The sequence below is a fragment of the Rhamphochromis sp. 'chilingali' genome, assembly GCF_963969265.1.
Source record: "Rhamphochromis sp. 'chilingali' genome assembly, chromosome: 18".
Lineage (NCBI taxonomy): Eukaryota > Metazoa > Chordata > Actinopteri > Cichliformes > Cichlidae > Rhamphochromis > Rhamphochromis sp. 'chilingali'.
Window position 1 is genome coordinate 14,836,503 of NC_137945.1, and position 23,712 is coordinate 14,860,214.

Here is a 23,712-nt window from a genome sequence, read left to right on the forward strand (position 1 = left end):
GCTCTCTGTTCTTTAAATGTTTTCTGCTTCTTTCCCCCACAGCTTTAAACATTCATGGTACTCATTCAATTTTTAATAATCATTTAAGAATGAACATGCTTTAGCTGGATTAATCCTGCCTTCAAACCTCTCCTTGTAATGTTTTTCCAAGGTATGAAAAATTAGGATTTCCACCTGTGTTGGGGAACTACTTGCACTAATGGAAGGATAATGTTATAGAAACATAGTGGTTTTTGTCATGCATTATTTCGGCAAGGCTGATGAGGTTTTTATAACACTTACACCAGTGGTAATCCTGTTATAAATAAAGCCTTTTTTAAATTCTAGTTTTGCAGTTTTATTTTTCTAATTCCAAAAAATACATTTTAAAACCAAAACTTTTATCTTCCTTTTTGCTATAAAAAACACACCTGTACTCTTGCACAATATCAAAGCTTTAGTGGAGACTGTTCCCTAAAAGGGACAGTGGTGCTAGGTACTTCCTTATCCTTTTGCCAAGTCTCAATCAACTCTCTGATAACTTTGCTCCCTAAAGGAAGAGTAGACAGCTTCTGCACTAAGAAAAAACAATGACTAACAACAAAAATCAGGAGTCTTTTTTCTGATTGAATCCGAAACTTGGAAAAGGAAACTATTTCAGTCCCCTGCTCAGCTGAATATGCTATTTTGCACACATGAAATCATGAAGAACAGAAGAAATACTTGTTATCTTTAGAAAGGAAACAACCTCAGGCATTCAAAAGGTTGCATTTATTGTCTTGGCATGAGATTTTTTTTTCAATACAGAGAAGAGATCACAAACTGGCTTAGAACACTTGAAACTCATGAATAATACAAAATATTCTGGTTGTTAATTGGATTCCATATGTTTCAGTGCCACATAAATACATTAACACTAGAACAGAGAACAAAGAGAAACTTCTTTCCATTGGTCAGCTTTATGCTAGTGGGTGAAGTTTGCCCTTAGGGTGTCTGCTAGAAAGCCTCAAGGCAGAAGACTTTATGAAGTCTATGGTAAGCTAGTATAAAAAGTGAAACGTGTTGGAATAGGGAGGAGGTAAGGGTGGATGAATGGGCAGAGCACAAGACTTTCTCCTGGGAGACACCTGGAGTTTGTGTCCCATGTGAAACCAAGAGTCAACTTTGGCCTTTGTTAGGCTTTGTTTTCAGTTGTATTTTAGTTTAAACACAGGCGTAACAACTCTGTAACGGGCCTGGGGCAGATATTTTTTGGGCCCTTACTGCCACCAGAGCAAAAACACCATCTCACATTCTCTCTATATTTCTCAATAATCAATACTATCAACAACATCATTCTAGCTTTTGAACAGCACTGTGGACAGAAGCTGCACTCAGAAGTCGGAGAATGGACACATTTAGTGCTCGTTTAGTGCTATAAACTCGACTAGTTAAAGTGACATGAAGACAACTGTATTACTATAAACATGGAACAAAGGAGAGAAGCCCATTGACCACATTCAACAATCATTTCCAGTCGACCAACTTCTAGATGTATTTTCACATGTAGGTGGTAATAATGTTTCAGTCATTTAGAAAAAGAACTTTATCTTAGCAACACATTGATAACACTGCTCAAATACAAAGTCTATCATCCTGCTCTCTTCTCTCCTTCCTCTTCTGAGCACCACATTTTTACTTTGGCTTGCTAAATATAATTTATAATGCTGCTATGCTGACAAAGTCCTCTATAGTACAGCCTACAGAAAACTTGATGTCAACAAGTTCGTGCACATCATCCATGGGCACCAAGGTCAAGAAGACAAGTAAAGTATTTCCCAGCATATTTGTCACCAAGACTTTTCAGAAATTCAATTCATAAGGAAAATGTATATTACATAAATCAAGTTAGCTAGAACCATGGCTTAAACATACGGTGAAACATTTATAATAGAACAAAGCAAAAGATCATGATATGAGCTGTGGAAGTTTGTGGGGTTCTCTTCCACGGTCTTCACGCTGTACAGGCTCCAGTGATTCTTTTAAAAAGCAGCTGAAGACATTGTTATTGTAAAACACTTTGTGATTTCTATCTGTGAAAAGTGCTATTTATATACATTTTACTTACTTTTACTTACTTATGAGTTAAAACAAATCCTTTTACAGTCGGTAGCAAAAGTACCTTCATCAAATTAACTGTCTATATGTAGGAAAACTTAAAGGCAAGCAGCTTTACATTGTTTCATGGTTCAGCCAATAGAATTCATATTTGTCATATTCTATTTGAAAAACATAAAAAACTCAACAACTTATGGCAACGGATATTTAAGATTCTGCACAGTATCTATCCCAATGATCAAACAAAGAATGAGAACAAAAGCTCAGAGTTCCTCGAACTGTTTCCCTTCTATTGAAGCATTTAGATGACACTTGGGTTGATTTGATCTGCTCATCAAAGACTTGTTTAAGTAGCCATTATTCGCTTGTTATAAATATGACTTCCCCCTATTTTACAGAAGAAACTTGATTATTACCTATCATTATATGTCAGATATTGTCAGACTAACAGATATTAAGAGAGTAAGTAAAGTAAGTAAAGTAAAGTAATATCAGCAAGACCAAAAGCTCAATGAAAGCTTTAAAACAAAAATGATGCCAATTGCAGAATTTGATAAACAAAGGATGCAAGACTCTAGTCAGAAAAAGAACTGCAATGGCTACTGTTGTGGTTATCTTGATAGTGGTCTGTGAACCAAAAAGGGGAACAAAAAGGCCAAATGGATGATTGGATTAAAACACAGTATTTCAAAGTGACTGAGTTGAAAAGAGATAATCTATTTACTGATCACTTAAGTTAGAGATTAGCGTATCAGTATCATAAGTGTGTAAGACATGGTAGGAATAATTAAATCTGAGTGTATCTTTTCTCTGGAGTTGCACTGAGTTGTACTGACTTTCACCGAAGAGAAGTGGCTCATTCTTCAAACATGCGACAGCCTCTAGTTTGCATGTTTATGGAGAAGCAGGATTCACACCCTAAATACACCTAAAAGCTATGCAAGGACCTGAAGTAGGGCTGAATGTTCCTCCACAACCAACGGACCACCTGCCCCAAACAGTATTTAGTGTTAAAATTGTTATAGATATCATAATTTCTAAAAATGTGTTTAAAATTGACTAAATTTAGAAATAGAAGTACCTTCTTACAATATTAAGAGACTATAATTGAGAAGGTAGTTCATATGGATAAAAATATTATTTAAAAAAGTACTATTAAAGCAATGACATGGCCTAAATTCTTTGCGCATTCTTCACATCCATATTGGCAATTATACACACACACACATATATATATATATATATATATATATATATATATATATATATATATATATATATATATATATATATATATATATATATATATATATATATATATATATATATATATATATATTTGGCATAATATGTAATAACAGCAACTTAACAATTTCTATTTAGCTAACAATTAGCTAAATTAATAAAATGGCCACATATTGATATTCATCTTCCAGCATGTCCTGACTGTGAATATTTTTAACATTAGCTAAGTCAATATATTGAAGGCATCGCTTATATCCCCCCCTTTTTTAACATTTAGTGTTGGGGTTTGGACATTTCTGTTGTTTGGCTGTTGATATGAATGAGAAAGGATGGGGAGGGGTAGTTTGAATGCTCTTCTTCCACATGGTCCTAGTGCATGCAGTGTCTCCCTGGTTGTTATGTATTACATTTGTTTATAGACTGTAAGTAGTAGAGGGGTCCAATTCTGCATTTCCTCTTTGTACGTATACCCCACCGTCTACCACTTTTTAATAACAACCGTAAATTCGACTGTACAAAAATCAGTCAGGGTCCATAGATGGTCATTGTTTCTGGAATTTCTTCAGTGGGGGTCTCTGATCTGCTTTGCAGTCAAATTTTATGTTTTGATATCTGGAGGTGGCATCTGAATGTGCAGAGCTTCTCTCACTCACATGAGTTGTAGCTTTACTTTCCCCTGCAGGCAGGTATCATGACTCATCAGATCTGTTATTTGCTGCAAAGCTGTCAAAGTTAAAAAACAAAAAAACAAGTGCTTGGTTTTCAGTTTTAATGTAACAGAGTACAGCTGTCATGTAAATGCTTGTCCTTTTCAAATGGTCACTTTGGCTGAAATTCAAAATCTGGCCTTATCTTTATTCATTTCACTCCTTTGATTTTTCTTCCCTGTAAGGTCACAGCCTGCTTATCTCAACGCTATTTTTTCCCCCTCTTTTGTGCTTAAGTCTGGGAGTCAAAGTTTCGTCTGAGTCTGGCCGTTAGACTACAGCAGAATTCTAACCCCCAAATTCCTCTTGGGCTGACAAACGTCAACAAAGACCCCGAGAGACACCAAAGAGAGGTGAGCAGTGAACTGAAGCCTCATTGTATTGGCTCATTATGGGGTCCCGCAGTGAGGAAGAAGCTATTTTGTAGCACCACAAGGTCAATATCTGAAAGCCAGGGTGATGGAGGGGATATGCTGTGAGATTTTTAATTTGAGAAAGTGTAACGGGACTTTGTTAGTGAAATATAGTCGGTGAATTCTAATAGACTGCAGCTACTGATAGACAAAATGCGGACTTTGCCTTTATTTTTTCTTTTAAACTAATATGAAAAGCTGTTTATCCAAAGCATTGCGAATTTGCAGACACACCCAATACTGTGCTGAAATTTAACAAGCCCATATTTATAATAGTTTCCAAGTTGGAACCAAAATTGTATCTGGCAAGACCCATTGCAGGTGCTTTTATAGCCCATAACATGCTTTCTGACATTATAAAGGTCTGGTGTTTCAGCCTCCCAACCTCTGCAGGTGCAGTCCATATCAATACATATATTCCACACCTCATTACATGTTCACTCACAACATCTGTTTTCAAAGCTGTATAAGATATTTCTATGCTCCATGGATCTACTTTCCCAGGAATTTTGATTTTACTTCCAAATAGATTTGAAAAGGGGACCTGTCACACTCTATTATGCTGACCTCAATGATTCTGTGCTCTGTCCAAATCCAGCGGTTTTCCATAACAATGCAAATTACAGGGTGCAAAGCCGAAGGAGACAAGACTTGTTATTCTCCACCCAAAGGACAGAGGTTCTTTACAACAAACTCGCCTGTATGCCTTGTGTAGACTTTGACAGAATATAAATGCCAACTTGGAAGTTGTTTTGTGCCAGACAATGAGTTTTAGATGTCAGTTCATAAGGATCAGCAGCTGTCTGGAGAAAGTGATGCTAAGGCTGTGGGGTGGGGTGGGGTGGGCTGTAATGGTCTGTAGGAATATTTTTGTGAATGAATGAAACTTTGAAAGAAAGAAAAAAAAAATCAGCCGAGACCTTCTGATGCTGATTTGGAGATTCAAATTGGTTCAGTTTTCTCAATAAGGGGAAAGTCCTTGGCAACATGGAAACTATTAGGGTTAATGTATTCAACAACTTTCTTTTTCATCATTGTGCATAAAATCAATAACTCTAGCATTATGCAGACCGTATCTATCAAAGCTGTCTGGCCTTTATATGTATTTAAACATCTATCTATCCATCTTGAGGAACATGCTACATTTTTAAAAAAGGGTATGAATGAATATAACTGTCTTAACCCTAAAATGTTAACTGTTTTAGACTATATGCTTTTTCTTGAATACACAACACCATGCATCTGTGCCTTTTTCCCAGCGTGGATAGGCTGCAGTCAGTGACCCACATCTCAGCGCAATGAACTGCTTAACTCAGACTGTTGTTTTATTCAGTGCACTGTCAACAGACGGCTGAGGAGGAGGAGGGGCGGGGCTTACGCTTATGGCCCATTATTATTGGACACTAGATTCGACTCGTCTTGCCCATTGGCCGCTCGCGCTGTCGCTCTCGATCTGTTATCGCCGCTTCCCGCGCCATTCGGCGTGCACGCGCATGCAGGACCAGGCACGTAACCGTTTGGAGACTGTCTGGAGTCTGTCTGAAATAGATAAAATTGAAAATGGACTTTTAGATATCTGTGTTCATTTACAAGGAAGCCGCCTGTTGGAAAATGGGATCTTTGCTCTCCTCCTCGAGCGCCTTCGCCCACCAGTCGCCACGCTCTGGCAAAAATGTAGATTTTTTTTCTAGATAAACGTTGTGAAAGTTTTTTCTTCTGCAGTCTATCAGGAGACAGCTCTTTATGCACAGGTAGGTACGGCAAGCGTCAGAGTGAGAGTTGCCCAGTGTACTGCAGCATTACACAGCTGGTTTTTATTTTATTTTATTTTTTTATTTATTTTTTAAATTCATTTTTAACCTGTTTATTTGTGAATGTTAGCTATGTGTTTTTGACTAAAAAAAAAAAAAAAAAAAAAAAAACAGAAAACAGTTAAATTGCAGACCTTAAAATCTAAGGCAGCTTGTTTTACGTAGCAGACTGTAAAAAATAATAAAATAACGCATATTGTGATATTTTTATTTACTTGTATAAATTCGACTAGCAGTAGCTTCTTTTGTTGTGGAGGCTTCACCTCATTCACTACTTCAGGAAGACGCGCAGGTGATGCACCTTTGCTGACGTGAGGTTGTTGATTAACCCCATGCGCGCTTTAGCTACCTGTTAGTCAGCAGACACCTGAAGGCAAATGCTGCCTTCGGTGGACTCTTCTATTCTCAGTTTAACCCTTTCAGCTACACTGACAAAAAAAAGACCACATTTTTGGTTACAATGCATTTCTTTTGCAAGTAGACGCACATTTACGGAATCTAAATTCGTATATGTGACTACAGGGTAGTGGAAAATGAACACTGTATGAATTCTTTTTCTTCTTTTCCTATCTTTGCTTGTGCTCTGCAGGGAATCACCCTTCAGCCCTGGAGTTCAAGAGGAGTGCACCATCCAGAAGGCAGCCTACAAGAGCACAGAAAGGTTGGTTGCTGTGCGCATTAGGCTAAGATAGAGATTTTTGAACTGACTTATAGTGTGGGTTGATGTTATGCAGGATGTTGTTAGCTGTGTAAATTAACTGAAAATTTTCCTCAAAACATGATATTAATATTTGAATTCTAAAAGTTTTCAGAATTTGACCTGAACTTCTCCCTTTTGTAGCTTCAAAGTATAATAAAACACTTACTGTGGATAAAAAAAAATACATCTAGAAATCTATACTATATTCAAAATGCACACATATTTTAATAAATGTAATAAATATGGCTACAGTATTGCACCAAACTGAAATCCCTACGTGTGCTTTTAAACATCTTTTGTAGCCCAGCCTGGATGAATTTGGTTTGACCACCGAAAGATGTCTTTGTCAAACAGTTTCTTATCCTAAAACACAAGACTTTACAGAAAACAGAAATATTGGTAAGGCTTTAACAACACGATCAAAGTAATCTGTGTGCCACTGTGGCTGTGTGCCTGATGTGCTGCTGCCACAGACTAGTCTAGACACTTTTCCTCCTTCACTGCAGTTGTCTGCAGACAGTGCGGTCATATGACTTGGGGAGAATTCCTCCCTCCTTTCAGTGTCTGCTCTTTTAGGGCAAGATGGCTGCTAAAGTATTGTTGCAACCCATGACGTATATATGAATCAACGTAAAGGAGGAAAACGGTGGCAAAAATGGTCACACGTCTTGTTATAAATGACAACAAGGTAGAAGGGGTAGTGAATATCAGCTCTTTTCACAGATTTTTTTTCAAACCTACATTTATTGTAATCGTCAGCTCAGTTATTTCTTCGGTCGGTTATTGATTGTTACTAGTTAGCATCCTTGGATCAGTGCAACCCAGTAAATGGAAAGTTGCAATGTTTTTGTGCAGTTCTTGACTATCTGAGAGCTTTCCTCCCCACTTCTTTCTCTTCTGCTGCATGCCGGTCTTTTATAGGGGCGCTTGGTAGCCATTTTGTCTGATTCATCACTGCATAAGGCTTGCAGGGTATTCCAAAATTTGTCGTGCAACTACTCAGCATTTCTGAGCATTTGGCCCAGCACCTTCAGAAGGCTGTGGTCTCAACAGGAATACGCAGTACAAAATGCAGTCGTGTTCCAGTGTTGTTGAAAATGAAATTTGAGAGTGTGAATGTTTATATTTTTGTGTTCATAAAAAATCCAGCGAGTCTTAGACAAATAGTTTACTAAAAAGTAACCTAACATAGGAGAAAGCATTACTTGGAATAACGATGTAGTCTGTAAGATTATACTTTAGTTTTTATGATTTGTAATTTTTTATTTTAAAGCTTTTGTCGCTTTAGACTTGAATGAGTCTTGTATTAACAGCCAGTGTGTTCATACCACAGGTAGTGCTGTAAAGTGGGATGCACGATAACAGAAGAAAAAAAAAGTGTACAATGTCTTTGGGAGATGCATTGCTTCACCTGAAGTGGATATTGATTTATAACAGTGGTATTACGCTATTGAAAAATTATAGCTGCGGTAGTAATGCTTTACAGAATCCTCTTTAAAGAGAGGGAGGCAGGCAGTATTAACTTTGACTTGTAAAAGTGCTTCAAGCTTTCCTCTGACATTACGAGTTATTTCCACTGCTTAAGTCTGTGATGTTTATCTGTTTGCCATATCAGTGACCAGCCTGGACAGATCTCTTCATTAACACCTACTTAGTGCATACTCTTCTGATGTCTGACGGCTTCTTTAGTCTCTTCCTTTTCAGGTGTTTTTGTGAGCTTGTTGATCATGTAGCCACATATAAAACATGCAGTATTTTTGCAGGCCTGTCCCTAACCTGAACCAGTGTCTGACAAAAAATGATTGGAAATGCAATTAGAAAGGTAAGAAATGCGCGCAAAGCAGTCTTATATTTCTTTTTGATACCTTTTAAAATAAATAAATAAATAAATAAATATGTGATTTACCTACAGTAGCACAATAACACAGAATAGCGAGCCATTTTGGGGGTGTATGCCACACAGAATAATACGTTACTGATTCATTTTCAGATTTTTTTTGTTCTTTTTTTTTTGTAATGCAGTTTTAGTGAAATGTCTTACTTATTATTTGTAACTGTGACCACAATATTAATTAAATGAGTATTTATTTAATCACTACTACCTCCAATCAAACTGTAAATTAAAGCGATGCATCGCTTAAAGCTAACTTCAAATAAAATCATTCCTAAATTATGTATCTGTAATTGTGTCAGCTACCATAAAGTGAATAACGATTGCAGCTTAAGTGTTTCCGCACAATTACGATTTGTTTTTAAACTGTTTCAGCCACACTTACCGTCTAGCCAATATGGCATTTATGTGTGGGGACTTTTTAGCCGCAGACTTAGTTGGAATAGTTTGAAGAAAGCTGTGATAAACAAGAAAAAAACAAAGTGTTTAATTTAATCCTTGGCATTTCAGTTTTCTGCTATGTTCTGTGTGGTGCAAAAGAATGTGAGCGTTGACTAAGACACACAGTTGTCCTGTAATGCTTTTTTTTCCCTTTCATTTTCACAGGAGAGCCCTGGTTTCTTGAAGTCTGTCATGCCTTCATATGTTTGACCCTGAAGTATACCCGCCCAAATGGTAAGATCTGTGTTGACCTGTTCATTAGAGCACATTTGGGCACGTTTAAAGTTGAGAAAAGCAATTCAAGGAATGCTTTAAGGTGCTGCAGTGAGTGAATGCGATTGCCTGAGGGAAATATCAGTCCGCTGCACACCAGCATTTCCAGAGCTTGAGCTCCTGCCTGCAATGCCAGTTCTGCATGATATGATGGTGAGACTTGGCTAATCAAATCCACTGCTGTCATTCACTATTTTTTTATTTTATTTTTTTACCAACACACATTTTTGATCTCTTCATAATATAATCATAGATATGGATCTTATAAGTTATACTTGAGGCGTTGACTGGAAAATGCTGATGCAAGAGGCGCTCTGAATCTTCATACTGTTTTTCTATTGGATGATTGTCTCCACCCACAAGTGCAGTCACGAGGTCTAGCATCATGATGATGTCTGGGAAAAACAGGCTTTTCGTGGGTTATTTCTGTGCACATACAAACTAAAATCTGAGCCTGTTTCAAAGCATTGCTCTGTACAGCAGCAGCACCTGCCATTGTCTCCTGTAAATGGTGGGATGTTTAGCTCACCAGGCTTTTGCTACGTAATGACGCAGTTTCCTTTGACAATGGTGTGTCATTTTTTTTTCTTTTCAAATCAAGGTTTTCTCTGTATTTAAGATGTCTCCTGGCAGTCTGCCAAAACATGGATCCATTTCCCTTTTCTGCTCTAACAGCTGCACAGCTGTGACCCTCAGCCGGTCTTAGCCATCGATATCGCAAAGCCATCAACGTCCATCTTAGGTTTAGGCACTGGCAAAAGAGAAGAACTGTAATGTAGCACGTAGAAAAGGAAATCTGAGCTCTCAGCATAAATCCTAACAGAAAACGGCACAACTTGTATGAACTAAAACTTTCCAGTCAAAGAGATTTATGGGTATATGTGAAACGTACTTTTAGCGTAGTGGTAGTAGTATTTTAGTTTGTCTTTTAAAGTTTTAATTTTTGTTCAGTGCAGTGTGTTTTTTCTTATTGCCGTAATGCTTTCTTTTTTCATTTTCAAATGTTTAAATTGACTTTCAAATGTTTTTGATGCCACGTTTAAGATGATTTACTGAAAATGCTCATCACCTCAGATTTAAATCAAAAGTATTAATTAAGCGCCAGCGTAATATATTCTAATAACGTACTATTAAAAGTTTAACATGGAATACATGCTTTAAAACGTGCAATACACATATTTTGTTATTTGTTATTTATTGAAGTCTATCAGACTTAAATGACGATCACTAAGTCACGCCATGTAAATGATCATTCGAGAGAAGATTCTGAAGCAATAAATGTTTGTTTGATTTTTGATTTTAAATTTTATTTGCTCTGTAAATTGTCGAAAAGTTATAGGCATTCGGCGATAATAAAAACGCGCATTAACATAATACATTTACACGATTAATAAAATGTTTTTTTTCCAGCGTGTTGTGCATCTTAAACCTTTTATATTTTTTGTAATAAAATTTTAGCGCCATTAACGGTTTGATAGCAAATTTATTTCTGATTTGTACGATTATTACGCATTGTTCGTATTTATTGAAGTTATTTTTAATCGTTTATTTAAACACAGTTCGTTTTTATTTTATTGAGCAGAGTGTATAAATCTCTAAAATGTAATGAGTGTAATAAAATATTGTTTGTATATTATAGAATAGTATAGAAAAGTTATGCTTATTGACGCTAAATTATATTAGAGCGATATAGTGTTGTATTTTTGTGTGTGTTAGATTTCAGTCAGGCTCTTATAAGTGATGCATCTTTTTAATGAAGTTGTATTAGCTAATGACTGCACTGGAAAGTAAAGTCCACCCATTGCAACGTTTATTTTAAATGTACTGTATAAAACGATGTAGAACTGCTAGTTTGTCTTACGAAACTATTTAGTTAACCTTTACCCACCCACTAAATACTTGTTTTCCTCCACTTATGTAAAGCCACACTGTATTCTGATGCCATGTAACACAGCAGTGGCTGTCAGTAACATTAAGCTGGGTCTGTGCTTTGTTGCCATTAAAATAGAGAGAGGAAAAGGGACTTTGGATTTATGCATGTGTTTAGGTGTTATGAGGCCAGGAGGCAGGTCAGAATTACCAAACCTATAGATTAATGTCAGACCTGTTAGATTTTGTTAAAAAAATAATTAAATGAATTTTAAAAATGAGCCATGCTAAACCATATTAAGTTCAGCTTATGCATGCAGGTGGTTTAGATAGTTTCCACTTGAAATTATGATTACTAAAACGAAATTATTTCAGCTGAAATCCTGATTGCGTTGAACACTTATTAATATTTATTATTAGTTCATTTGACTGCAGATGCTTTTGTTAATAAGCCTAAATTGTTTTCACCGTTTTGATCCAATGTTACTTTTCAAAATGTTTCTTTAAGTGGTTCCATTAAACCTTAATAACAGAATAATAAAAAGCTGTTTATCTGGTGAATTTTTCTGTCGCTTTGAGCCAAAATAACATTTTTGAAGTATTGAATTGATCTTAGGTCAACAGTAGGATCTTGGCTTGGAGATAACAGACCTTTTTTTTTTTTTTTTTTTTAAGTTTTCTTTTATTTTAAATCACTAAAGAATCACAGTCGGCACACACTCACTGAGGTTGGGAATGTAATCTGCAGCCACAACATCATATCACATGAATATTAGTTCTTCATTAGCAGAAGGCTGCCTGCCTGAAATTCCACATTGACTTCAATGTAAATGTCACGGTTATTTCTGAGAGTTGTGAAGGTAAGTAAATAACCTCTTTTCGTTGACTGGAGTGTGTTTGCTTGCATTTGTTACAACTAGCTGTGATCCAGCCAGTCTTAAGATGTGCACACGCAGCATGTCTGTTCCCACTCAGCTGCGTTGCATTGACAGCTTCAGCAGTACTTCCTGGTTTCATTTGATTGCAAAACCACCTCTGACTTTTAAATGGAGTGTGCTCATTTACAACACCCTCATAAACGATACAAACAAGGTCATAGGGCCTGGTGATCACTGTTTGACTGCACTGCAAGGCTGTGTGCTTGCTTATAGTGAGCAACAGCCTCAATAAGTACTTACCTTCTGGGAGGAAACTTTTGGGTTGAGGTGAACTTCTGCTTGTGTAACTCTTTCTCTGAGATGTCAACACATAAGATTTTACAGTGGACTACGGCTTTGAAAATGACCTTAGTTATACAGTTTGTTTGTGTCAAAAGACATGTATGCTTTTACAGTAGTGTTTAACATGTTGCACAATGCTTTTTGGAGATTTTATTGTTCGTAACAGTATTCGGCTTTCTAATGAAGGTTTGAACGTGCAGTAAATAGTATACCAGTGCAATAGTCACTATATAAAGCTTGACTCGTATCATTATTAAAGGACAGAATTTTGTAATTAGGAAGACAAAACACATTCTTATTGTGACGAGTTATTAGATATTGTTTTGTGCATATTTTAATCAAGACATCTTCTAAAATTGATAGCTGCTTGGTTGATCAGCTACTATCACCATGAGTGAGTATAAACATCTGGTAAGATGATAATATGGCAGTTCGAGAGTCCTCCTTGCCTCCGTGTAATATAGTACACATCGCCATCGTCTACAAATTTTGGTTATTTTAACAAAAGACATACTTGGGGTAAAGTGTAACTTGTTGCATTAACTTTATATTCACAAAAATGAAGATGTAAGAATAAATCTGCAAAATACTTTTATAGTGAAAAGTCAGAAACGTCATTTGTGGAGTAGCCAGTAGTTTGGTGCAAATAGTATGTAGAGCAGATCGGTGTGTATGTTACTGCTTTATATTTTTGTCATTTGTTTCATATCTTACAAAAACTGCTTCGTTAACATACAAAAGCATTAAAATTTCACCACTGCGGTGGCTTTGGTAAAAGTTTCCCTCAAAGCTGGATTTCTGAGACTTGAGGGTGCACTTGCATTTTTCCCTAATTGGGTCTTATTTGAACACACCTGGAATACCTGCTTTCATTCTGCCATTTGACCTTTTGTGAATTAAGACGGCAAGACAGAGTTAGAGCTCATCAACCCTGCGGTACATCATACTGAGGGAAGGCTGCACCATGACTAATTAGTAAATCTCACTTCTCTCTAAGGTGAAAAACTGATTTCCTTTGCAGAGTGTGGGGGTTGATGAGTAAATACCCACCTGCACTAAGTTGCAGTAACCTAATAAGTCTCCCTGGACTTTGAAAGTGAATATTTCATATTTCACTTATCTCCAACAGCTTTTCTGCATGTCTCATATCTGACTCCCAAACCTTAAAAGATGGGTAAGACTGCACCCACAGACTGCAGGATCTCTCTGTCACACAATGGCGTGGAAAGGTCAGGCCTAATGAAGTCGGGGGTTTGACCCCTAGTATTCAGTGACTTTGCATGGGCTCCCATCCCACTGCTGCAACCATGCCGGTTAATCCCTTTTTGATCCTAATTGATAGGCATTAACATGATCCTTATCCAGGAGCTGTGTTTTGTCTTCCACAGCCCTTCTCTCTGGGTGTCAGTGACACAAAGTGTGAAAGCGTTAAACCAAATGTGAAATTGATATTTTTCATGTTTGTGTGCTTAAACTCAGGCTGGGTTTTATGAACACTCACGCAGAAGTCCTCAGTGTTCAATGTTTTGCCCTTTGAGACTCTTAACAGGACTTAGCATATAACCTCTGGAATCCGACTGTGATGTGAATGGTACCAGCCCATTTCCAGTTTGTTTTCCTTTGAGTCCTTTTATCTTCATTGCTAGGTGATTGCTTCCTTTAACTATTTACTAATTACCCTCTTTAAAATGTTTGCACAGTCTTTAAGTCAGGGTACATGTCACTTTTATGAAAGCACAGATGCTGCAAGACTTCAGAAATGCAGGCGGCATCAGTTCTTCAGGGTTTCTTTTGACTTTGATTTTATTAGTCTAGTATTATATAAGATTCGTTTTTTTTAAATTCCAGCTGTCAATTTCCAACTCTAAAAATACTTAACTTTAAATATTAGAACTCTCGCTACACACTAATCATTTACATTACTTATTGTAGTTTGACTTTATTCACAATAGCAATCAGAAGTCATCGCACACATTTGTAAATTAGAAAAACGCCTTTACTAAACACTTGATGTACATTTGAGTAATTGCTCATTACATTACATATTTTCCAAAGGTGTGTCCTTTTAATTTCCTTGCGTCTACAAACTAGCGGCACATAAATCTGTTGTGTTACACGATGTTTTACAAGCGACATTAAAGGGGTATTTTATTTGTATTTGTTTGTAAAACTACCGAGTAAAGCAAATAGCAAAGTTTTCTTTGGGCTCAGCAGTATTCGAGTTTTCTGCAAAAGTTTTGCTTATGTTAATGTTTAATGTGTATGAGAATTTTCTTCCAAATGCATTGAAACCTTGTGCTGTCATAAAAACACTGATTTAAAAAGTTAGGTTCTGACTGCTGTGCGCTTTGAATTAGTCACCTTTATATTAGATTTACACGTAGATGTTTTACATTTAATGTATTGGTGAACATTTTCCCACAGCTCCAACGTCACAATTGTTCCCCTAAAAACTGCATTATGCTTTTAATCTATGGTCTCTAATGTGAAAAACTTATTGTAGGAACCTTTTTCTCCCATTGTGCATTGCATGAACTTTACTTAAATGCACTTAAAAAAAAATTGTAGAGACATTTCATCCTTTAAAAACAAAAAAACCCCACCAGAAAACAAAAATCTGTTTTTAAATGTTCTATTTCTTTCCTAATATTAAGATTTAGTTCCTTCTTTAAGCTTAGTAAACCTCATCTGTCTGCAAAACCAAAAGAAGGCTTCAGGTTTTTTGGACAACCATATGTTAAATATTTATTTATTTTGAACACTACACTCAAATCTGCACAATTAAGAAGCATGTCTCGCCATTTCGCTACTGTGCTCAGCAGTGTGCATCAACCCACTTTAGCTGTAAAATGCCAGGTGTCATGTTGGTTCTTGTTGGTTTCACACAGCGACTCAAGTCCCTCCCTGGAATGCATTTCTCATGTCTCCATAGGATTGAGTGCTATTTCAGCTTGTTTGTTGCAGTCAATAATGAGTACTCTGTAAGGCCTGATGACATAATTTTAGGGATTGCTAAAGGAAAAAACTCATTATGGAGCTAAGACGGTACAGACTGGGACGGCGCACATGTACTTCACATGACTGGCACCACCTGCCCTCTATATGTTACACTCGCTTCTCTTATCCCACTGAGCTAGTTTCTGCCAGTTATGTGCAACCCCCAGCAGACACCCATGCAGTGACTCAGTGGTGGGTTGGGCTTTACTGTGTTGCTGTTATTTAGATTTGCTTTAGCCACAGGTAAACAAGTTTGTAGATGATTTGGTGGATTGAAAGGTCAGTCAACGACAGCAACAGGAAGTGTACTCTCCTTAGTGAGATAGAAAGATTAGAGAGTCAGTGCACTGTAGAGAGTTTTTCTCATGTTTGTTGTCTAAAGAAGCTTTGTTTTCTTGCATTTTGTCTGACACGTTTTTTTCTGAGATGGTAGAAATTTTCAGCAAGTGTGTGACTATTTGCTGTGCAGTATGAAGAGTTTGCTTAGTTCTGGTTGTAGCTGTTTTCTTTCTACTTATTTTTTTCTCCTAGTTGGAAAAATAATGGGGAGGTAGTTCATGTACAGTAAAATGAACAATGCAGTAACCAGCTCTAACATTTATGACAGTGTTGCACTGGTTCAGGACATGCAAATAATAATTATCTGTAATTGTCATGCTGTGTGGATGGTAATTGGCTAACAGCTATATCGTGCATGCGATTGGTGCACATTTAATGTAAATTTTAACGTTTCCTTGATTGAGAGGTATTTACGGTATAGCAGTAATTGCCATCCTGGAGCATGCAAACCTTAAAAAAACCTGACAGATTCCACATTTTGACTGTAGCTGTCCTGTAATTTGATATTCTTGTCTATAACTGCCTTTATTAATAATTGCAAAGCCAAAAAGTACTTCTTGAGAAAACAAAAAGCAAAGAAAATCAACCACGAATTTGTGCATGTGCATTTGTGTTTGCCTGTGTTATAGAGGTTTGACTTTCAGCTTGAAGAAAGCGACATCATTACACTTTTACAGCATTGGCAATTGAGTGACTGAGCCATATTTATACATGTCAAATTCTGGTCTAAATGCACATCAATGCAGTCTGTCTTTAGCATTTTAGAGCAGTTATACCTGTATGTATCAGAGTGACATGTCTGAAGTTTAAAACTTTGGAGTGTTTATTAAAAATAAAACACTCTTATTTTGATATCTTATTTTACTCTGGAGCTTTACACATCACAGCGCCTCACCACCTTTGTTTATTCTCTTCATATTGTTTCGATATGAACAGCTTTTTCTAGAAATGACACAGATGAAAATATCATCTTGCAGGATGTTGCTGCATCACAGCAGGGATAAGAGGAGCTTGTTGTCATGTGTGGAGTTGGTCTTTTAAGACATTGAAGTCGACGATAATTTCCACTCCTCTCTGGATTTAGCTGTCAGAATTCCTACCAGCAGACTTCCATTTGCATTCAGTTCATTTTTATGAATTAGCTGGTGTATTTATAGCCTCTGACCATTTTCGACAGCTTAGATGTGGATCACTTAGTGTGCAGCCATATTTTTTAATTATTTGGTTGTGTTCACGCACATTTTACTTATTTGTATGATGTTTAAAACATAAAACTAGAGTGGGATTTAGGTTGAGTTCCTAAAAGAAAACAAGAAGAAGAAGAGTGAAGCATATGAAGAAAAGATGGAAAAGGTTGGAAAACAATCTTTGTATAAAACTTGCACTATGTAAGACCAGCCATATATTTGCAGAATGGCTCTAAAATTAAAAGAAAACTGAAAAAGAAACTTTATTTAAAACTTTTCTTCAGGTTCATTGGATATTAAATCATCATTTTCTCCCGGCACTAGCATTATTTCATATTTCCTACATCCCTTTTATTCATATTTAAACTTTTGGTGATTAAACCTTAAATAAAAGCATTAAATTAAAACACAATGCTAAGCTCTTGATCTGTGAAGATGGAGTTTAAAGAGGCAGCAATGCTAAATAATCAAAGTGCGGATTGATGGACAGTATTTGATTGGAGAGCCTTTTAGCAGCTTTGGGCCTAAACAAGTTATCTAATGTAATGACTAATGTTTGAAGTTGGGTTTCATGCTGTGCTTTTTCCACATTGCAGTTGCATTTTTATTTTAAAAAATAAATCAGTTTTCTTAACATAGCTGTTAGTCCCAAGTGGGGAGACTGCTCAATCTAACTTTACTTCTCAATGCTGCACATTGTCCTTTCTCCTGACAGAAGCATTCAAGATCAAGGGCAGCATCACCTTTGCCACTAATGAGGTTGTTTATTCCCCCAAATTTCCTTGTGGACTTAAACTGAGAGGAAAAACGGGCCATGCATAGCAGAGCACATAATTAGCATTAGCAAAACAGAGCTCCAAAAGTCCCATTTTATAGAATAGGTGACAGCAGGATCCCATGTTTCTTACCTAAATTGCCTGTATGTTTACACTTTGGACAAAAGTGTATTTAATTGTAATAGGTCATAATCTTTGAAAAAAAAAATAGTTTCAGAACTTCCCGTTGCTTTATTTTAGAGTCAACATTTTTAGGACTTTAATTAGAGAAATTAATTTCAGATTTTCCCAAATTTACAAAGATTTCTCAGTAATAAACAATATTTTTTCAATGGTGACTATCCATATAAGATATTACTGTGCTCTTTACTTGGACTCTGTAATAAATGACACTATAACAATGTGCTAACTGCTAGTCAGTAGCATTTTTTCTTCTCTTTCAAGGCAACTTGAGCTGCAAATAGGCCAAATCATCTTTGACATCAGCTGCATCAATGTTTTTTTGCTTTGTTTGAATCGTGGGCATTCAAAAGTCACGACATGCAAAATAGAAACTCATCTGATGAAGACGACTAAGTACTAAAAACGAACTACTAGGGATACGACAGACAGAGTACACAGTGTCTGTGGTTGCAAATCAATTAGCAATCAACCTAATGTGTTGAAAATCCTTTTGAATTCCCAATACATTGGCTTTTTTCGTGCAGTGGTGCCTGACGTACTCTGCCCTGGATTATTTATCTTAATTTCTATTGACTAGATTGTATTACCAGTTCAGAACTGTCATATATTTTAATGTTTTTAATCTAATTTCCATTACGAATGAGTTTAACCTGATCAAGGGCCTTTGGCGTTGTATATCTTCCAATAATAGTGATGATGATATATGTGTGGCACTTTTCTCTAGCTGGTGCACAGGCAGAATACCATTTCCAGGCCTCTACTCAGAGCCCATGTACGCTGCTTTATTTGCTGATGTAGATTGGGTTCCAATCTCTGCGTAAATGTGAGGCTTTACTGTATGTTTGCTTATCTGTCCAGCCATCCCATCTATTCAAACAGATTTCCTTTTATTTAAAGCTGTGTGCTGGCTGGGCTTTTTATCCCTAGGACTTTTTCTGTTATTTTGGGACCAGATGGCGAGGGGCACGGAAGCGCCTCTTTTGTCTGGGTGCTTCTTTTGAAAAGAGGTTGTCGTTCCCTAATGTAATCAGCAGCACCGGAAGGGTCCATTTTGGGCCGTGAAAGAAGACAATTGGGTCTGGACACCTCTAGCTTACAGAAATGTAGAGTTCATCTCTCGACCCTGCCCCCTTTGACCAAGGCCCTGGCATGAAGGATGCTGATCTTTGATCAGTGGAGGGTGGAGGTGCTGATCCGACCTCATGAGGGCCAAAGGGCACCCCCCTCCACCCCGTTGCCCTGTTTACCCTGTACTTGGCTACTGCTGACACCTCCTTCCGGAAGAAGCCAGGGGGTAGTGGGTTGGGTTGGGCATGGTGCGGGGGTGTACCATGACCTGTCTAGACACAGTTGTTGTTTGTTGCCCTGGTGTTGCCAAGGGGGACACGGTGAACTTTGACCTCAACTGTAGTTGGTTAGGAGCTACTTTGGTCATCCAAGGAAGACATTTTTTTTTCTTTTTAATTTCAGGGTTGGAGGTGGGGAAATGAGGCGGGGTATGGATGTGACCTACATAATGCGCAATCTGCTTTCAGAAACCACAGGCATGAATTTGTTGGCAAAACTGGTTTTATTTTTTTATTCATTTAATTATTTGCTAGTTATATTATATGATAATTTCAGTTGGGTCACAAAATGGAAGACTTGTATTGTGACTTTGCTGTTTACTGGATGCACTTTTGGATGTTTTCTTCATCATACACAGTAAGTAATCTTAAAATTTCATTTACAAATGTGATATTCAGTCAATAAATTGGAGGTAAAACCAATAGAAATATTAATTAAACTCTTACTTACAAAAACTGACTACTAACATAAGCTGTTTTTGTGTGAAGCATCAGTCTTTAGGCCCTTTATTTATTTTAATTTATTGGAAAGCACTTTGGTTTTAAATGTGTTATATAAATTCAATTTAGTTACTTGCTTAGTTTTAACAAATGCTGAGTAGCACTTGTCTGTCCGAGCGGCTTTAATGCCTTCTTGTTGAGCGAGAGACAGATTTTCTGTGTGGTTACACATTGTTATGCTCGTATGTTGCTCGACCTTTTTCACATTTTTAATTTTATATTTCAGTTGCTCAAATTAATATCCGGCACAGTGTTTCTCTTTATCTCTGCTTACTCAGAGCTTATACATAGATAATTCCTTGGAAAAGATTTAAACGTAATCTGGAAACCAAAGAAGACAAACACTGAAAAGTAGTAATGAAGAGTTTGAATTTTAAAAACGCAAATCAGATCTTGTCTAGAATTTTTATGCCAATATGCACAAATGTCTAGATTTTTTTTTCTTTGTTCCTTTTTAAAAACAAACAAACCCCAAAACAAACTATTTTAATAGGCTTAGAAGAAAATAATTAGCAACATTATTCCTTAATGGGAATGTTTCGCCACAGACACAGTGAAATGTTTCTTTTATTATTTACCACATGTCGCTCTTTATCCTATGCCTACAGTCGCTGATTTTGGCCTGAACCAGAACATAGCCTAATGTGTGAACTGGCTTTGATGTTGAGGCCGTTTCTCAGGAGTGGGTGTAGCGATTCCACCATCATGGCCGCCACTTCCAACCCCGCCCTCTCGCCTGCCACTCAGGAACAGTTAAAATGGCAGCACGCAGCAAAATGAGTGAGAGGGAGAAAGAGGGAAACGCCCACTACTGTGAGCTAAGGCACAGTCGACTGAGCTGTAGCTCGCCTCGTATGCCAGCTCAAAGCGAGATCATTATTTTTTGGTGTTTTCAGTCGTCTGAGTACAATGTGAATCCGAAAATGTCTAGACTGGAACACGCTGCTGAAATCACTGAATAGTTAGCAAATTTTGTCACAGATTCATCCGCCATCTGTATTTTACTGTAACGCTCTGTTTTGAGCAACAGTTTGTGAGAAATTTTACTCAAAACAATCATATATTCTTCTTTATGAGCTGATTTCAAAACTTGTAATAGGGCTAATATGATTAGCGAACCCTTCGTATGCAGTATTTTATTAGGCGTTACACTTACTACACTGTAATTGAACATGAACATGCTCTTTGGCGTGCTGCCATTCTTCATGTTTTTGGCTACAGGTTTATACAACTGCTTATGGGCTCTGTGTGATTAACACAGGATTTTCTGCTGTGTACTATCTAAAGATGTTAAAAAAACAAAACAAAAAACCCTAAAATATTCATATTTTACTCATAATATGTATTTGTTTGTACTGCACGCATTGGCCACTGCATCATTTGTATTCTGAAGTGATACAGTACAGTATTTCAGCGAGCATATTCATTTTTAATGTTGACAGAACAAAGTAGTGCGATCAGTGATTTTTGAAACCCTTTGCTCTTAAACAGCTCTGTGAATGTGCTTATTATGTCATCTAACTAATACCAATTAAAGGCTGTACGCTACACCAACCCAGTGCTGTTTCAATGAGCTTGAGACCCTTTTAAAATGGCTCACAGAGCATAGATGGATATAACCAATCTCAGTAAACTGGCTGAAATTAAGCATTATACCCAATCATTTTAAACCTTTGCAGGACTGGCAGCTTCTTCTTAACAGCTCTATTGCAAGGCACTCTACATCCAAACTGCAGTGTGGAAAATTTAAAGGTAAATGTCCAAATTTTTATTTTTAGCTCTTCCTACTTTCGCTGAATGACAGTTTATTATGATCCTCTTGGTGTGAATGTGTTTATTTCCTTTCCACAGTGCAGGGAGCTAGCTGGTGTACTAGGAGGAAGATGTCATGCTAAGGATGGGTTTTGGTGATGATGTTGCTACTGTTGATGCAGCATCGAGCTCTCACTTTGTGCCTCTGTCAGCTATGATCCGTAACCACAAAGTGAGTGACAGGCCAGTCCCTGGGGAAAGCAAGGGGGCCTGAGGTGAGTCAGATATATCCTTGACCCTGTCTGGCTGTGTGTCAGCGAGCAACACAAACTCTGTATAAAAAAAAAAGAAAAAGAAAAAAAAAAAAGGCCAAAACTGGCATGACTGTACATTGTACATCTTTATTTAGTATGTAGAAGAAGAATGTAGGAGAAACAGAACCAACCTGAGTTTTTCTGTTAAGTGGATCCGTTTTTTTGTTGTTGCTAGACTCATTTTGAAATTATAATGAAGCGCACATTACAAATTGATGCCTTTGATACCTTTGTGTGCATTTCTCTTCCACCAGAGTGCTGATGTTTTAATCTTGGCTTTGTGATGTTGTTACAGACCTGTTTTAGACAAACTCAGCACAAATTTTGTATACACTGTTTACTCCAGTGCATTACATATGGCTTAAATAACACATTCATGCAAGGAAACATAAATCTGTTCATTACTGAGGGTAAATTTTACTCAGGTTTGAAGTTGCAAAGTGGCATATTCACTCAAATTAGCATTTTGATTTTTTTCACTTAAAATAACTGAAGCTGATGATTGAGAAAATCTTTATTAATATAGCTGTTGTACAGGATATGTGGTCAAATGGTAGAAAAATGTTCCACTGTTAATCAGCTGCAGCACTAGGTGTTGCAATACTTAAAGATGGTGTAACGTTTGTACACGATGGACTCAAAATGAGGGGCCTGGAAAATGTTATCCACATCTCAGGATTTCTTATTAGAGCAAATACCTGATCAGTTTGAGAAGGTGTCCAATTGAGAAGAAATTTTTGAATTTATTGAATTGCGATAAAATATCTGTTTTATTTCTGGCCTTTTTTTGTTATATTCATGTACTGACAAATTTAAAAATATGTAGATTTTAGACTTTTAATCAGATAAAACTGTTAATCTGATGATAATGTTTAAGCATTTTGTGTTTGGGGATTTTGTGTATCTAATGTCTGAACAATAAATGATCAATGCAAAATTTAAAGAATATAATGATGATTAGTGAAAATAATTTTTGTAGTTGCTGCTTTTAGGTGTAAATGTACATTCAGAAATTGATATCTGCAGATGTTCCAAAAGAAAACATTGTGTTTTGTGCCATGCAAGATATTTGCTTCCACTTGCCAAAAAAGATGACCCATAAGACATATTAGGAAATTATTTTAAAAGTTGGTGTTTTTTTTTAGTTCTAAAGTGCTTATTGTAATATTTTGTAGCAGCAATCAAAGACAAGAGTTCATCCAAAGCCGTAGTCAGTGTTACACCAGACGCATTCTGCAAAAGACATGATTCAACTTAAGGTGCAACTGCAAGAAATGATGTATTTATGTTAAATTAAATGTAAGATAACTATGACCGTAATATTAAATAACTTTTTATTAATAAACATTTCCTATTCTGTAATTGCTTCTCTTATTTTGTTCCTATATTTCTTTTACCATCTTTTGTTAAAAATATATGACACATCCATAAATCCACCAGTATAGAGAACAAGCTGTGCAACTCATGCTGTGTTAAAAACAACTTTGTGAAATTTGAACGCAGCATAAAATTTGGTCTCGCTGAGCAGAAAACATTACTTTAGGAAACAAATATGGTAGCTACATGGGAAAAGGTGCATTGATGTTTTTTCTTTTTCCTGAATTTCTTCAAGTGAACAAAAAGAATCTTTGCTTAAAAGTCTTGCATCTTCTTTCTTTTTTTTTCAAGGGT

At 36.7% G+C, this 23,712-nt stretch overlaps 1 long non-coding RNA gene across 2 annotated transcripts; it reads left to right on the top strand.

The window, feature by feature from the left end:
• The first annotated feature begins 5,949 nt into the window (after positions 1 to 5,949).
• On the top strand, positions 5,950 to 23,697 carry LOC308385651. Of its 2 annotated transcripts, XR_013969597.1 has the most exons (6): positions 5,950 to 6,192; positions 6,842 to 6,913; positions 8,716 to 8,774; positions 9,450 to 9,518; positions 21,655 to 21,727; positions 21,827 to 23,697. It is a non-coding gene; the product is annotated as an uncharacterized lncRNA (long non-coding RNA). The 2 variants fall into 2 exon arrangements; XR_013969598.1 differs by lacking the exons at positions 5,950 to 6,192; positions 6,842 to 6,913; positions 8,716 to 8,774; positions 9,450 to 9,518 and adding an exon at positions 13,683 to 19,832.
• Positions 23,698 to 23,712: the final 15 nt, after the last annotated feature.